Consider the following 6,340-nt stretch of genomic DNA (forward strand, 5'->3'; position numbering starts at 1 on the left):
CACCTATGAAGACTCTTTTGATAATATGCTCTGGATGAGTTAAGGTGAACTAACTTGTATTCCATTACACAAAACCCGGAGATATATATATATATATATATATACACACACACACACACACATATAATTTTGTGAGAGGTTAAGACTATGTTTATCCACTCATTCAATAATTACTTATTGCCCTGTTTTTGTACTAGGTTCTAGGATAGTAACATATATCACCAAAATAGAATCATGTTCAGAAAATGACTTTTTAAAAAATTTTACTTTAAAGTCTGGGATACATGTACAGAACATGCAGGTTTGTTACACAAGGTTATACATGTGCCATGCTGCTGGTTTGCTGTACTATCACCTGTCATCTAGGTTTCTTTTTTTTTTTGAGATGGAGTCTCGCTCTGTCGCCGGGCATGGAGTGCACGTGGCCCGGTTGCTCAGCTCACTGCAAGCTCCGCCTCCCGGGTTTATGCAATTCTGCCTCAGCCCTCCGAATAGCTGGGACTACAGGCGCCCGCGCACCTCGCCTTGGCGGGGCTAGTTTTTTTGTATTTTTTAGTAGAGACGGGGGTTTCCGTGTTGCCGGATGGTCTCGATCTCCGAGACCTCGTGATCCGCCCGTCTCGGCCTCCCAAAGTGCTGGGATTACAGGCTTGGAAGCACCGCACCCGGCCCTGTCATCTAGGTTTTAAGTCCCACATGCATTAGGTATTTGTCCTAATGCTCTCCCTTCCCTTGCCCCCGACCCCACCGACAGGTTCCGGTGTGTGATGTTCCCCTATGTTCTCATTGTTCACCTCCCTCTTTGAGTGAGAACATGCGGTGTTGGTTTTCTGTTCCTGTGTTAGTTTGCTGAGAATGATGGCTTCCAGCTTCATCTATGACCCCGAAAAGGACATGAGCTCATTCTTTTTTATGGCTACATAGTAAGAAAATGACTTTTAAAAGCATTAAATGATTGGGGACTGGGCGTGGTGGCTCACACCTGTAATCCCAGTGCTTTAGGAGGTCAAGGCAGGTGGGTCACCTGAGGTCAGGAGTTTGAGACCAGCCTGACCAACATGGTGAAACCCCATCTCTACTAAAAATACAAAAATTAACTGGGCGTGGTGGTGGGCGCCTGTAATCCCAGCTACTCGGGAGGCTGAAGCAGGAGAATCACTTGAACTCACGAGGCGGAGGTTAGAGTGAGCCAAGATCGTGCCACTGTACTCCAGCCTGGGCAACAAGAGTGAAATTCTGTCTCAAAAACAGAACAAAACAAAACAAAACAACAACAACAAAATATTAAATGACTGCAGGGGTTGGGCATGGTGGCTCATGCCTGTAATCCCTGTACTTTGGGAGGCTGAGGCAGGAGGATCACCTGAAGTCAGGAGTTTGAGAGCAACTTGGCCAACACGGTGAAAACCCATCTCTACTAAAAATAAAAAATTTGACAGGCATGGTGGTGGGCACCTGTAATCCCAGCGACTTGGGAGACTGAGGCTGGTGAATTGCCTGAACCCAGAAGACGTAGGTTGCAGTGTGCCAAGAGATCAAGCCACTGCACTCCAGCCTGGGCAACAGAGAGAGAATCTGTCTCATTAAAACAAACAAAAAACTCCCAAAACATTAAATGACTGAAGGTAGGCTATTTTGGCCATAATAAGTTAATTCTTTTGAACTGTGTGAAGTAATAGTTCTTTTATCCTTTTAAGAAAGATGCATGTGTCTACGAGAAAGCTATCTCTTGAGATTCTCAGGAGTAACAGTGTGTAGAATTCAAGGAAGATCTAGTATTGCGGATATTGTTTTGTCTGTTCAGCAGCCAAGTTTACGAACTTTCTCTCGAGGGTTGAGTTGCCCAGCTGGTATGCACAATACCTAAGGTGCCCTGTGTGTCTGGGTTACATAGGTGCCAAGACTGATTTCCCTCAACCTTCAGGGGGCTGCCTGGCACCCAGACAGCTTAACCCTCAGGCTGATGAAGGCAGCCTCTTTTTTTCTTGTTTTCTTGCTCTGTCGCCCAGGATGGAGTGCGGTGGTGCGATCTTGGCTCACTGCAACCTTCGTCTCCTGGGTTCAAGCAATTCTCCTGCCTCAGACTCCTGAGTAGCTGGGACTACAGGCATGCGCCACCATGCCTGGCTAATTTTTTATATTTTTAGTAGAGATGGGGTTTCACCATATTGGCCAGGCTGGTCTTGAACTCCTGATCTTGCGATCCATCCGCCTTGGTCTCCCAAAGTGCTGGGATTACAGGCATGAGCCATTGTGCCCGGCCCAGCCTCTTCTATTTATCCTGGTGAGTGCTTATGTATCATCCCTTACTATGGAAGGCAGTGGGCACCATGTTGTGTGACTGGATTCTTTCAGTCTTCTATCTTTGCTTCTCCTTGTCTGCCTTCCCACCTTCCAACCGCATAGTTTTCTGAACAAATTCTCATCTCTGTTGGGCTGGCTTCTTTTTCCAATCAGCCTAGGATTTGCTGGCCTTGAGTCCAGTCAGTGGCTACTGTTTGGCAGCTCAGATCCCCTGTAAGGCAAAACCAGCAATCTACTGAATAAACCTAGCATTAAGCTGAGAAAAATAATGAACAAAGCTAACACCATCCATTAATTTTCTCGTTTTGACTTACCAACTGATGACAAGTAAGGACTAGATAGTGGGGCCTTCACTTTATGTACCAGTTTTTTCCCTATCAGTATACCATGTAGTAGTACACTTTATATAGTTTCTTGGCAGAGAGGTCTAAGGCAAAATTGGTAAAGAAGGTTTGAAATATGGATTATGCATATTTATTTCTAAAAAATGAAAAAAATACATGAAGAAAACACTTACCCTGATAGGCAAAATAATCTGTGTGAAGATGAGAGCTGGTGTGGTTTGTAGTAAGGGCAATGAACTAGGCTGATAACATCTGGGCTTTTTTCCCAGCTCTGCTACCTTTATACTATGTGACCTCAGGCCCGGTATCTTACCTCCCGAGCTTTGGTTTCCCCATCTCAAAAGGACATAATCATACTTGCCATACCAACCCCAAAGGGATGTTGTGAAAACGATATCAAAGTGGTTGGAATGCTTGAAAATGCTAGGACATTCGTATGATGTCAAAGAATGATCTTGGATCTAAGATCAAAGAGTTCAGGCACTTTGAGATTAGTAAGAAATTTGGGTCAAATGCTGAAGTAGGGCTGCTACCACTACAGCAGTTTTCTTTCAAAATTTTAACTACAATACAGAATTATCATAGTTATATATTATTTCACATAAATAGAATTATTAAAATTTGGCTTTAAAGTGATCATATTTGTTCTGAAATGTAAATCTTATTTAAAATTTATTTTATATAATCTAAATAAGATACAAGGACCAATATCATTTTTCTCACCAGAGATCTGACCATATTCACAATGCAAATTTGTATTTATGAGAAGTATCTGTACCACAACATTTTGGAATTACATATGTATATATACATATATATACTCAATTATATGTATATAAATATTCCATTTTATGAATCATGCCAATGTCTTTTATATGATATACAATTATATAAATACAAATTCAATTGTCTAAGCATAATTCATCAACCTAATAATTTTCTTTAGCTGAGTCTCAGATGCTGAGACCATGCATTTAAACAGATATAATTACTATTTTTAATCAGTGCTTGTAACATGAAGATCTGAATCTTTAGCTACCATAAAAGTGAGATTCTATACGCTATTTCCTTTCATTTCTTTCCCCAATTCACTGAAAAAAATTAGATATTTTTATTTTACCATGCTCACGAGCAAATTCAAAACACAGTGTATATTGTTCACCCTCACTCAGACAGCACAGACCAAGTAAAATGTCATCCATCTCATTAACAAGTACATTTTTCTTTTTTTGTTTTGATTGTAATCTCTGTGTATAATTCTTATTAATACAACTAGAAAACCATTAATTATGACTTAATTTATTCCGTTTGATACCCAAATATTTAAGAGCATGGTGTCCCTAGTGGACAGAAAATAATAAAAGGAATACTTGGTGGTAATAAACTTAGAACAAAGCCATTAAATAAAATTCATTTCTGTCTTACTGTTGTAAGTCATGTCTTACTATTATAGGATTAAGATCTTTTTAATGGCATTGAAAGATAGACTTTTAGATTTCTGCAAGGTCATTCCTCTGTTATGGGGCTTACTTGGCTCCTGAGGAAGTATCAGTTGATATTGTGGGTTTGGAAAGGCTCAGTTAGTATTTCTTGGGCACTGAGTATTTAATCTATCTCTGTTTTAAACATGAGCAGAGACCCTGAGGCATCCCTCAGACTATCAGAGACAGACTTAACGGGTGACCCACTAGGAAATCTGGTGTTTAAACAGAAAGAGATAACCATCATTTGTTACTGTGGACAGAGAGTGACTGAGAGATTTCTAAAAATATATTTTACATATATTCAAATAGTACTTACCATGTACCAGCCTCTCCCATGCTCTTTACAGGCATTGATTCATTTAATTTAATCCTCACAACAATGACTGCACTGACTAGGGTTGTTTTCTGGTACAATAGATAAAAAGTCCACACCTGGGGAGAGAGAATCAGTCTTAACAAGTACTGTGGGGGACACTTGCCAAGAGATAGGGTTAAAATTAGGAGAGATACCGATGGCAGTCATCTATGCCAGCTAGGTTCATCTGTACAGTCTTCAGATTTCTTAAAGATGAATCATCAAATTCTACCATGTTACTACTTCTTAGTTTTTTCGTAACCTTTCCTTTGAATAAGCCAACCTTGCCTGAGAAGAATGGTCTACTACTAGGTCAGCAAAGGTATGTAACTCTCTTTTGACTAGTGGTATGGTGGTATTTGCTTTGTAATCAACCAGTTGAACTGATGCAAATAAAGAGAAAAGAAAAGTCAGTGGGATTGGAGAGGGGAATACCACAATTTTTGCTTCCTCAGCATTCATGACTTAATTTGCTTGCATAGGTTTTCTTTATTTTACAAGTGAGTTTCCTTTTAATGTTGTTCCACTTTGCATTTCAAATTTCCCTTAAGCAACTAAAAATGTTACAAAATGGTGTCGTTACCTTTCATATTAAATATCAAATTAGCCAAAGAAGTTGAGTTGTGAGTACTCCAACAAGCAAAATATTAAAAAATGCATTTCAACTTGGTGATTCCACCTAGTGAACTAACGGGATATAAGGGAACCTCTTACGTCCCAGACACCATGCTTAGCATTATGCACAGTTACCCATTTAATCTCAGAGCCTTGCAAGGGGGTATTATATCCACTGTTTGAGGGTGAAGAAAACAGGCTCACACAAAGTAGTAGCTTCCAGGGCTCTCACAGTTAATACTAATGTAAGGCTTGGGCTTATAAATTAGGTGTTTCAGGTTCCACATTGCACAGCACTATCTCAGAGACTATCTAGGGCATGGACATCCTGATAAAAACGTACCAAATTTATTGGTTATCAACGGCAGTTCCATTTGCAAATACTGAGCAAATAATGGCAGTAGGGCATCCCGCCATTTCCCACATGATTAGTTGAAAACGAAACACCTGCGCACACATATTTGAACAATGTGATATAGCTAAGGACCCGGACAAAGTCAGCTAGCAGGAAGAAGCATTTGAACAAAGGGTAGACCACGACCTAGGAGGTGGATGAAGACACCCGTCCGTTTGCCTCCTGAAGCAAGATGGGGCTGAGGCGTCAAGGGCCTATTGGCTGCCCGGAAGCCTTTTCAGCCCCGCCTGAATACAGCAAGGACGACCCAGGGTTCACCTTCAGCGGTGAAGGCAAGTCCTGGTATAAGGGATGCACATAGGTCCGCGCCACATCCTGACACAGTTTCTACAAGAAGGGCGGGATGGGAGGGGGGATTCGTTAATCCAGGTCAGAAATACACCTTGTTCCTCGAGGAAGGATTTTGGAAGGAAATTCCACCCGCGAAGTCTCCTTTTGGAGATGCCCTTTTCCTTTCAGGTACAACATCCTTCATTATGTACCCCCAGGGTAGAATGTATCCAGGGCTCGCAACGCGACCCTTAGTCCCCAGCAGTGCGGCCACCGCCGGTCCCCGGGCGGGCGGGAGCGGCGGTGACGCAGGAGGCGGCGGGGCCCCGGTGCGGCCGGCGCTAGGAGGGGGCTGCTCGGCGCGGACCTATCAGGACGCGCGGTGTTTCGGGCGCGGGGAGGGCGGCGGCCTCCAGGTTTCCTCGGGCCCGGCGCAGCGCCGCCTGCCGAGTTCCGAGCGAGCGCGCGGAGCCCGCGGGGGTCTCCGGGCGCGCCCGCCGGTCCCGGTTTTCCTCCGCGGCTCCGCCGCCCTTTCACGTACGCCTCTTTCTCC

This window comes from Rhinopithecus bieti, unplaced genomic scaffold, assembly GCF_001698545.2.
Source record: "Rhinopithecus bieti isolate Rb0 unplaced genomic scaffold, ASM169854v2 scaffold_44774, whole genome shotgun sequence".
Taxonomy (NCBI): domain Eukaryota; kingdom Metazoa; phylum Chordata; class Mammalia; order Primates; family Cercopithecidae; genus Rhinopithecus; species Rhinopithecus bieti.